Source organism: Microcaecilia unicolor, unplaced genomic scaffold, assembly GCF_901765095.1.
Source record: "Microcaecilia unicolor unplaced genomic scaffold, aMicUni1.1, whole genome shotgun sequence".
Taxonomy (NCBI): Eukaryota; Metazoa; Chordata; class Amphibia; order Gymnophiona; family Siphonopidae; genus Microcaecilia; species Microcaecilia unicolor.
The window spans coordinates 7,196-18,553 of NW_021963691.1; the positions used below are offsets into that span (position 1 = coordinate 7,196).

Genomic DNA, 11,358 nt, shown 5'->3' on the forward strand with positions numbered 1-11,358 from the left:
AGAATAGCTTGAGCTCTTTCAAGTTGGCTGATGATTGTCTGAACATAATATAAGAATAGCCATACTGGGTCAGACTATTGGTCCGTCTAGCCCAGTATCCTGCCTCCAACAGAATCCCAAATAGTAGCAAGATTCATGCCACTGATCCCAAGGACAAGCAGTGGCTTTCCTCTTGTCCATCTCAATAGTAGACTATGGACTTTTCCTCTAGGAACTTGTCCAACCCTTTTTAAAATCCAAATCCACTAATCACTTATACTACATCCTCTGGCAATGTTTACTGGTTCTACACCACTCAGTATTTTGTAGTCCTCATATCCCCCTCCCCCCCAACTGTCTCTTTTCCAAGCTGATGAACCCTAACCTCTTAAACCATATGAGAGGAGTTCCATCCCTTAATTATTTTGGTCGCCCTTCTTTGAAACTTTTCTAATTCTATTATCTTTAGATATGTTAACCAGAATTGCATACAGTACTCAGGTATGGTCGCACCGTAGCATTATAATATCTTTAACTTATTTTCTTTCCCTTTCCTGTAATTCCTAGCATTCTGTTTGCTTTCTTGGCAGCCACCAAACACTGGCAGAATATTTCAGCATATTATCCGCACTGACACCTAGATCTTTTTCTTGAGTGCTCACTCCTAGGGTGGAACCTAGCATCATGTAACTCTGATTTGGATTATTCTTCCCAGTACAGCACTTTGCATTTGCCCACATTAAATTTTATCTGCTGTTTGGATGCCCAGTCTTCTAACATAGTAAGGTCTTCCTGTAATTTTTCACAATCTGCATGTGTTTTAACAACTTTGAATAGTTTTGTCTCTTCAAATTTAATCACCTCATTCGTCGTCCCCATTTCCAGATCATTAATAGTATGTTAAATTAGCATCAATCCCAGTACAGATCCCTGGGACACTCCATTATTCACCTCCTACTATTACTACTTAACATTTCTAAAGCGCTACTAGGGTTACGCAGCGCTGTACAATTTAACATAAAAACAGGCCCTGCTCAAAGAGCTTACAATCCACTGAGAGAACTGGCCATTTTACCTTACCCGCTGTTTTCTATCCATCAACCCAGTTCCTAATTCACAACAGAATATTGCCTCCTATCCCATGGGTTTTTAATTTTTTCAGGAGTCTCTCGTAAGGGACTTTGTCAAATGTTTTCTGAAATCTAGAATACACTACATCAACCGGCTTACCTTTATCCACATGTTAATTAATGCTTTCAAAGAAGTGAAGCAAATTGGTGATGTCCCGTAAAACCACGTTTGCCTCTACATTCAGTGATTTATTCCTTATAATACTTTTCGGCACTGACATCAGGCTTACCAGTCTGTAATTTCCTGGTTCATTCCCGGATCCCTTTTTAAAAATAGGCGTTATGTTGGCCACCACCCAATCTTCAGGTACTACAGACGATTTTAATGATTGCAGATCCTGCAACTTCATTTTTGAGTTCTTCCAGCACCTTAGGGTGTATACCATCCAATCCAGGTTTAAAGCTCTTTAATTTGCCATTTTGGCTCAGTACATTTTCCAGGTTCACCAAGAATTTTCAGTTCTTTCACATCATGACCCTTGAAAACCATTTCTGGTACAGGTAGATCTTTCATCTTCTTCTGTAAAGACTACTACTACTTATCATTTCTATAGCGCTACAAGGCATACGCAGCGCTGTACACCATACAAGCAAATAATTTATTTAGTCTTTCCTGTTATAGCCTTGTCCTCCCTGAGTGCCCCTTTTGCTCCTTCATGATCTAACAGTCCCCAGATTCCATCACAGGCTTTCTGCTTCTACTGTACCTAAAAAGTTGTTATTGTGATGATTTTTTTTTTTTGCCTCTGTGGTGTTTCTCTTCATGTTCTCTTTTAGCCTTCTTTATCCGTGCTTTGCATCTAACTTGCTAGTGCTTGTGTTGCTACTTATTTTTTCATTCTGCTCCTTTTTCCATTCTTTGAAGGATGTTCTTGTAGCTCTAATAGCCTTTTTCACTTCACCTTTTAACCATGCTGACTGTCGTTTGCTCTTCTTTCCGCCTTTGTAAATACATGAAATGCATCTGGTCTAGGTTTCCAAGATGGTATTTTTAAACAACGTCCATGCCTAATTTAAAGTCCTAACCTTTGGAACTGATCATTTTAGCTTCTTTTTAACCATTCTCCTAATTTTATCATAGTTGCCTTTTCGAAATTTAAATGCTGCTACAGTAGATTTCCTTTGTGACTTCACTCCAGATATCAGCTCAGATTTGCTCATTTTGTTCTGTATCTGTTCGTTCTATCCCGGTGGATGGTAGTATAGCCCTGCCGGTATACTCCTTCCCGTTACACATGGCATTTCTATCCAAAAGGATTATGCACTGCTATCTGTTTCATGTAGAATGTTTCTTTTGTTTGACTCAATTCACTCTTTAACTTATAGCATAACCCCCCCCCCCCCCCCCACCCAATTTGATCTACTCTATCATTGTGATATAATTTGTACCCTGTTAACACAGTGTCCCATTGATTGTCCTCCTTCCACCAGGTTTCTGAGATGCTTATTATATCTACCTCTTCATTTAGTGATACTATAACTCTCCCATCTTATTTTTTTTAGGTGTTTAGCATTTGTATATAGACACTTCAAATTGTGATTTTTCCTTGCATCTACAAGCTGACGGGGATAATGTACATCCTTTACTCTGCTCTCCCCTTAAACACTCATGGCTTTCTTGTACCATTGTTGAAACCTCTCTCTTGCCCCCCCCCCCAATTTTAGTTTAAAGCTACCCTGTCTCCTTTTTAAATGTTAGTGCCAGCAGACTGGTTCCATGCTGGTTAAGGTGGATTCCATCCATTTGGAATAGACTCCCCCTTCCCCAGAATGTTGCCCAGTTCTAACAAATGTAAATCCCCCATCCCTGCACCATTGTCTCTACCATGGATTGAGACTTTGGAGCTCTGGCCTGCCTCTTGGGTCCTGCGTGAAATGGGGAACGTTTCCATAAAGGCTACCCTGGAGGATCAGGATTTCAGCTTTCTACCTAAGAGCCTAAATTTGTCTTCTAGAACTTCCCACCCACATTTTCCTATGTCATTGGTACCCACATGTACCAAGACAGCAGGCTCCTCCCCAGCATTATCTAAAATTCTATCTAGGTGACACATGAGGTTCACCACCTTTGCACCAGGCAAGTGGCCGGGTGATCCTCATGTCCACAAGCCACCCAGCTATCTACATGCCTAATAATTGAATCACCAACTACAACAGCTGTCCTAACCCTTCCATCCTAGGCAGAAGTTCCTGGAGAGACATCCTTGGTGCGAGAGAATATTGCATCCCCTGGTGGACAGGTTCTGTCTACAGGATTACTTCCTACTTCACCAGGCTCCTTTTAGACCTCCCTTCTTCAAGGCAGCACAGGGGCTGCCAGACTAGAAGTGGTACTTCGCTACAACATTTCTGTAGGTCTCCTCGTGTACCTCTCTGTCTCCCTCAGCGCCTTCAAGTCTGCTACTCTAGCCTCAAGAGTACGTACTTGTCTGAGAGCTAGGAGTTCTTTGCATCAAGCATACACATATAACTTCTGGCCAACTGGGAGATACATACATGTGACACTCAGTGCAAAGATTGGATAGCATCCCTCTCGCTGCTAGACTGCTGTCTGTATCTTAGTATTATCGAGTTGTTCAATTAATTAAAACTTGTTAAGATACTAGGGATATTATAAAGAGCCTTAAGGTTATATGGTATATTGTGTGATTTATTTAGCTTTTGCTTCTCAGAAAGTAATGAAAACGTCCTCCTTTTTATCCTAATTAGATTGATTAACTATAAATGAAGAGATGTGCTAGGGGTGGGTGGGAATGAAGACTGAACTATCCCTGCTGTGCCTTCTAGACTATCTGTTAATGCTATAGGCTGTGGCTGAAAGTTTGTTTAAAAGTATAGGGAAAGGGTTTTACACAATGAAGATTTAGGTAATAAAGTTTGGGTTTTAAAGTTTGGAGTGGAGGAGTGGCCTAGTCGTTAGGGTGGTGGACTTTGGTCCTGAGGAACTGAGTTCGATTCCCGGCATAGGCAGCTCCTTGTGACTCTGGGCAAGTCACTTAACCTCCATTGCCTGCCACATTGAGCCTGCCATGAGTGGGAAAGCGTGGGGTACAAATGTAATAAAAATAAAATAAAGTTCATACTATCTTTATCAGTAAAATTACAATTCCTCTTTTTTATCCCCAATCTTTAAATCACCAAAGCACAGGGCAAAAAAAAAAATACTCACTTACCCTTCTTCTCTCAGAACTTCTCAGAAAGAAAGTGACCCCGGGACCTTTCCTCTCTATATAGTTTTGATTCTAAGGGACTGCTTCAGACAGACCCTTTGAAAGTTAACACAGTAATCAGATTGCCCAAGTGACCTTTGCAACTATTGTACCTTCCACAAAAATTAAATGCTGCTACAGTAGATATCCTTAATGACTGACTGCACTCCAGTTATGAAGTCAAATTTGATCATGTTATGATCACTGTTGACCCAGTAGACCAAACACTGTTACCTCTTGTACGTCTGCATTCCACTAAGGACTAAATCTAAAATAGCTCCCACTCTTGTCGGTTCCTGGACTAGTTGCTCAAAGAAGCAGTCATTGGTCTGTGGACCTTGGTCCTTGTCTGCCACAGATTTTCTATTGGATTCAGGTCTGGTCTTTAACTGGGCTACTGAGAGCCATTCACTTTCTTTTCTCTTAGGCTTCCACAGCTAGTGTAATGATTGTTGCATTTGTCCGGGTCTTGCCACGCCTGAGTAAGTGGAACTGATGTTTCAGTTGACGTGCTGTGGCTTTCCATTTACTCAGATGTGGCAAGACCCAGATAGTTGCAACAAATGTTCACTTTCTTTATTCTAAGCTACTCCTTTTTTGCTTTTGTTTGTGCTCGGGATCATTGTCCTGCTGAAAGGTGAGCCTTCCCAGTCCCAGCTCTGTGGCAGACTGGAACAGGTTTTCGTCAAGCATCTGCTCATATTTTGCACCATTCATTATTTTCTCACTGCTTCAAAGCATCTTCACAGCATAAATGCTGCCTCTATGCTTTACAGCAGGGTTGGAGATAGAAGGTTACTTCTTGTGCATGTTTTACACTACATATCACTGAACATTGAGACTCAAAAGCTCTACTGTGATACTAGATTACAAAATCTGCCTCCACCTTCACGGAGTGTTCTCTGGGTGCAGCACATCATATGACTTTTCTGTTATGTAGATCAATGAAACAAATGCCTAGGTCAGTACATTTTGAATTGTACATATTTCATTCTGCTGTCTAAAATAAATACAAGAGTATGAAGACTTTCACAAGGATTATTGTTGATAATAAAACTCTTCTGTAATTTGTGAAAATTCATTTAGAAGGGAATAAAGTCATTTTTAACGTTCAGCTGATGTGCCCTTGAGGGAGGGGAATTATTCTTAAATCATAAGCCTAGGTTTTGTCTTCTCACGCACGCATCAATGCATGAGGTTAGAGGACGACCAAAACTGCTTTTTTCAGTTTCGGCCGAAACCAAACTGCTACTGAAACTGCAGCTGAAATTTATCGGCTGGTTTCAGCCAAAACAAAAAAAACTAAAGTTTGGTTGTATGAATGTGAACCAATGAGGCCCACTGGGAATTGTTAGAACTTTCAGTTCGCAGCCCTTTGCTAATCCCACAGGATATTACCCTCCAGTCCCAGGAACTGCAAGCGCAGGCTGACAACTGGGAGATCCGTTTTAACAAGGACTTCTCAACAAGTTTGGGGTTTATATTCCTAAGTCAATGGAGATGTAGTTAAACATCCTCTGGTACAGGAACTTTGAGAATGTATTTTACAAAAAAAATTAATTACCAGGTTTTTATGCTTACCCAAACTGCACAAGTAACAAAAGAAAGTAGCATTGAGATGTTTCCCATTTTGTATTTAGTTATAACTGATTAAGGACAAGCATGATATAGATTCTTACTAAAATAGGATAAAGGAGTCCAGACACTGTGGACATTATAGCCTGATGCCCAATCCAGAATAAAAAGCACACTGATGTTACTAAATGTGAGGACTACATGCTCTGAAAAATTACAATCAAGAGCAATACACTTCTCAAATTGTTTTCTAACATAAGACATAAGCATCGCCACACTGGGACAGACCAAAGGTCCATCTAGCCAGCACCCTGTCTCCGACAGTGGCCAATCCAGGTCACAATCACCCGACAAGATCCACGGAGCAAAGCATTTAGTACTGCTTGACCCAGGAATAGTGGCTTTTTCCCTACGTCCATTTAATAACATTCTATGGCCTTTTCCTTCAGGAAGCCGTCCAAACCTTTCTTAAACTCTGCTAAGCTAATCGCCTTAACCACATTCTCTAGCAACGAATTCCAGAGTCGAATTACGCGCTGAGTAAAAAAAATTTTCTCTTATTTGTTTAAACTTACTGCACTCCAGCTTCATCGCATGCCCCCTTGTCCTAGTATCTTTGGAAAGCGTAAACAGACGCCCCATATCTATCTTTTCCACTCCACTCATTATTTTATATACCTCTATATATAAACCTCATTATAATATTTCTCTACTAACACTATAAGCTGATTAGTACTTGTGCTTGAAAACAATCACTGCAGGTTCCTTTCTCATAGAATCTAGCTTCTGCACACTGCAAGTTTGATTAAAACCCTGCATCTTCATCATACCCAATGGAGCCTGGAACTTTTTTTTTAGAATCACCCAAATAGAAATAATAATGAGACCATATTTTACCTCCAAGCAAAATAGCCTCCACACACATGGACCTCAGCTAATGAAAACTGAAACTAAAAACCACTGTGCTTTTACAATGGCTGACTTTGCACCATAGCTGATGTCCTATCTCCACAGATAGGCTAATTCCTAAGGAGCTGCTTATCACAGATTTATAGACTTAAATTCCTGCTAAACGTTTGTATCAAAGCATGTATTTGGAGCACTCTGTTTGCCATACAAACTATATGCAAGATCATAACTGCATTACTTGCAATCACGTAACACACACACACACAAAAAAATGCAAAGAGTAGCCCTCCCCTCAAGACTACCTTACAATCCCTAGTGGTCAAGTGGTGTAGTCAGGGCAGGAATGATTCTCAGTCACTGTTGCCTATGTCAGCTGTACTCTCAAAATGGCTGCAGTGACCTCTTGCGGCTGTCTTGTGAGCATAGGCACCAACTCGTGGTTGCTTGAGCACCCCCCAATATTTTGGGCATGGCAAGTGCCAACACTCCACAAGAGGAACCCACCCCCCTCAATTCTTAGTCCAAGAGCAGCTCTCCCTTTCCCTGCAGCTTACCGGTACTGCTAACTACTTTGTTCGCTGCCAGTAGGTGCACCACTGTGATTGAAAGGAGCAGAGCTGCCTCAAGACCTCGTCTTCCCTATGATGTGTCCTGCTTCCTTTGATGCTACAACTTCCTGCTCTGTGTGGGTAGGATGTGGCGCTACAGGGAATATCAAGGCCCCGAGGCAACACTTTTCAGTTGCCTCAGTGCCTCTACCAGTAGCGATCAAGATAGTTAGAGACAAAGGGGAGGAAAATGGGCCTGCAAGCCAGAGGGAGGGGGAGAGAGAGCTGCTCTACTGGACAGGAGAGGAAGGAAGGACTGGACAGGAAGAGTGCTGGATGGAAATGGGAGAGAGAGATAGCTGCTGGACTAGCTTGGGGTTGGGTAGAGGAAGAGAGAGAGAGACTGGGAGGGTAGAAGAAATGGGGAAAGAAGATGCTGGATGGAAGGGGGGGGAGAGATCCATGAGGGAGCCTTAGGGGGCTGTGGGTGAGAAGCTTAAAGGAGAGATACTGGCTCCACGGTGAAGGGTGTGGATGGGAAGCTACAGGGAGACAGAGAAAGGATGCTGGGCATGGGGGGGGAGGAATGTGGACACGGGGGAGAAGGGACACAGAGGAGTAATGCTGGGCACGGGGGGGGGGGTGATGGGGACACAGAAGAGTAATGCTGATCACAGGGGAGAGGGATGAATAAGAGGACAGGAACACAGAGGTGGAAATGCAGGATAGGGCAAGACACAGGGGAAATGCTAAATATCAGGGCTGGATCCAGACACTGAGAGGGCAGATGCTGAAAATGGAGGAAGGTCAGGGTCACAGAGGGGAGATGTTAGGATGAATAAGGATGCAGGAGGATGGTGAACATGGAGCGAGAAGAAATGTCAAATGGACAACACAGCAAAGACAAGAAAATAAATCAAACCCAGAAGAGACACTGGGACCAAAGTGAACTGAAAAATAAAATGCTCAGACAACTGAGATAGAAATAGTATTTTACTCTGATTTAATTAAATGTACATCTCTGATATTTTCCATTTTAGTTGACTTCTTGAGGATTCCAGTTCAGTTTTTGCTTCATATTGATCTCTGGCCCCTTCTGATATATCTGTTGTGTTAAGTGTTTTTATGTGGACCATGAGTGGTATTCTGTGTAGAGATCTTGTTTGTTTTGGGGTTTTTTCACAAGGTATGTATTGGTGTTTAGGGCCCAGTGCAGTATTTACACTGCTGCCTTTCACACATGAGGTTGTAGTTCTTTGTGTCCTGGCAATTAGTGCTATGATGCTATGGTTATTCTGAGTGTGTTTTTGCCCAGGTTTGTATATAGTGTTAAAAGCTGTCTATGTGGTTTGGATTTTAAAAGTGCAGGGGACAGTGCTTTGATAGTATAGTAAGGAATAATGTATATGCTAAACTTCAGGAAATGAGCCTCATATTAATCTTTGAATGCATCTAGGACTATTTCTTTTTTTTTTTTTGGTGGTAACAGGCAGAGGGAATGTTGGGTTGTGTTCAGCACCCACAATCACTTTGAAAAGTTGGCTCCTATACTTGCAAGAGTGCCACTTGAGGTCATGGCAGCCATTTTACGAGCAGAACCAGCATGGGAAGGAGCAACTGGGGATCACTCCTGTCCTGATTACACCCCTACACAATCAGGGATGTAAGTAGGATGGGGCAGGAGGAGACAATTAGGACAAAGCACAAATTTTCAGCTTGGTCACTTTTTGCTGAAACTGAAACCATAGCTGTACCCTTTCGGCCAAAACTGAAACCGGGCAGGAAAAAGGAGTTTGGGCCACTTTCGGCACAAAAACTGAAATTTGGTTGGCCTGTACGTGAGTCATCCATTCATATGGGCCTAGAGAACAAAGCTGCAGGCATTTAGACAGACTGATGTGAAGGTGCCTGATGCAGCATTACTATACAGACTGAAGTAAGTTTTGGTGATTTTTAGTTTGTATGTGTTGCAGAGGATTTAGAGGAGTAATTCTAATTGGAGTTGCCAAGTCTGATGGGCGTCCACTAAGGTGCAACTTCCTTCAGTTTTTAGGGAGTTGCATCTATGGATCCCTGGTAGAGTTTACACTAAATGCAACTTCAGGCGCTCATAAGCCAGAAATTCATCATCATGGGTTTAGCATGTCAAAATTTTCAGTGCATCATATTCTGGTGCTTTTTTTTTAGCACTTTTTAGAATAGCTTTTTGTGTAGTATGTAGGTTGGGGCTTATAGAATATTAAATGATTGGTGTGACCTTACGCTCCAATCACATGCTATTTCCTACTGCTCCATGCTATTTCCTACTGCTCCATATGCAGAGCTGAAGAGCTCCTTCCCACCTGGTAATATGTATGTTGTTTTTTTTAGCTGCCTTATCAGTATTATACTTTTTAAATTGATTCCATCTTCCCCTGCTATAATACTGTTATGTAATTTCACAGATGTGACTGATTATTTTTTTGTCTGGTTGCAGAGGAAGTGGACTACAGCAACTTCGGAACCAACACACTGACCCGTAGGAAAAGGCATTGGTGACGCTCCGCAATGACAACGCACGCAAACGACCACACATTGACATCAGCATGCCACATGACTTCAGGCCCGTGTCTTCTATCATTGATACAGACATTCTTCCTGAGACGCACAGGAGTGAGGCTGTACCGACTGCTGTGAGAAGCCACTGGGATTCTATATCCGCGATGGGACCATGTGAGGGTGACACCTCATGGGCTTGAAAAAGTGCCTGGTATTTTCATCTCGCGCATGGTTCCTGGAGGCTAGCAGAGAGCACTGGGCTCCTGGCTGTCAATGATGAGTGCTAGAGGTCAATGGCATAGAGGTAGCTGGAAAACTCTTGACCAGGTGACGGACATGATGATTGCTAACAGCCACAATCTTATTATCACAGTCAAGCCCAGCAAATCAAAGGAACAATATCCGGAGCAGTAGAATGTCTGGCAGCTCTGGGCAGTCTACAGACAGCACAGCTAGCCACCATAGCTTGCCTTCTTCCCACTTGCTACAGAACTTCCTCCCAGACGACATGGAGAGTGATGAAGAACCTGACATTGTCATAGAGGGTAGTCTGGAGCCCCTACACATTCCAAAGTCACACAGCCTACCCTCTACCAGCCTGTCCAGAATCAATGGGAGTAGCCTTAGCCACAGGCTGCAGAGAGACCTGGTACTTAACCACTCTGGGCGGGAAAGCAATGGCAATCTCCACAAACTGCTGAGCACATTGAAAACTGACCCCCGACACAGCTTGGTTATCCCCAGAGGAGGTCGAGGAGGATGGAACAGTTATTACACTCTAATAATTCATCATATTGTTAATTTGTCTTAAATGCCAGTTGAAATGTATCTGACTTGTTACACACAGAAACAAATGGAACACCTTCCACTTTCTCCAAAAATATAAATCCTTGAGACCTGTCACTGTTGAAAGAAAAGATGTTTTAATTTGTTAGAAAAGCAGCCAGTGGGATAAGACCTACAGCATGGAAGACCTGTTAATGAGCAAACAGTGTTTTTAGAAGCATATCTCTATGTTCAAGGTTTTTGGGGGTTTGGAGGAGAGGGAAGGAGGACTTACTCCAAAAGATTTTAATCAAAGTTATTTTAGAGGGTATATCAGAGGGTGAAATGGTAAATGATGTGCCCTCTGGAAATCTGATCTGTGTGTAGCACTTGTATGGAGTGTGTACAGATCACTTGCAGATAAGGGTGAGGATTTGGTGAACAAGTGATCATGCAGATATTTAAATTATCATAGCATATTTACCCTGAGAAACACAAACTGATTAAAATTCCAAGGGTATGGGTTTTTTATTTTTCCATGTTTACTGCCCATCATAAAACTACATTCCGAGGTAGAGAGGATGACAAATCTACATGTGCACATTATCTCTCTACCTACTTTGGTGTGTCTCTGATTTTTAGAGCAGTATTTATCAGTAAAACTGACAGACTGCTGGACTGAAATGGGAGCCTTCTAGATGTGAT

The 11,358-nt window shown here is 42.2% G+C and overlaps 1 pseudogene; it reads left to right on the top strand.

The window, feature by feature from the left end:
- The first annotated feature begins 9,826 nt into the window (after nt 1-9,826).
- On the top strand, nt 9,827-10,763 carry LOC115459578 (annotated as a pseudogene).
- The last annotated feature ends 595 nt before the right edge of the window (nt 10,764-11,358 follow it).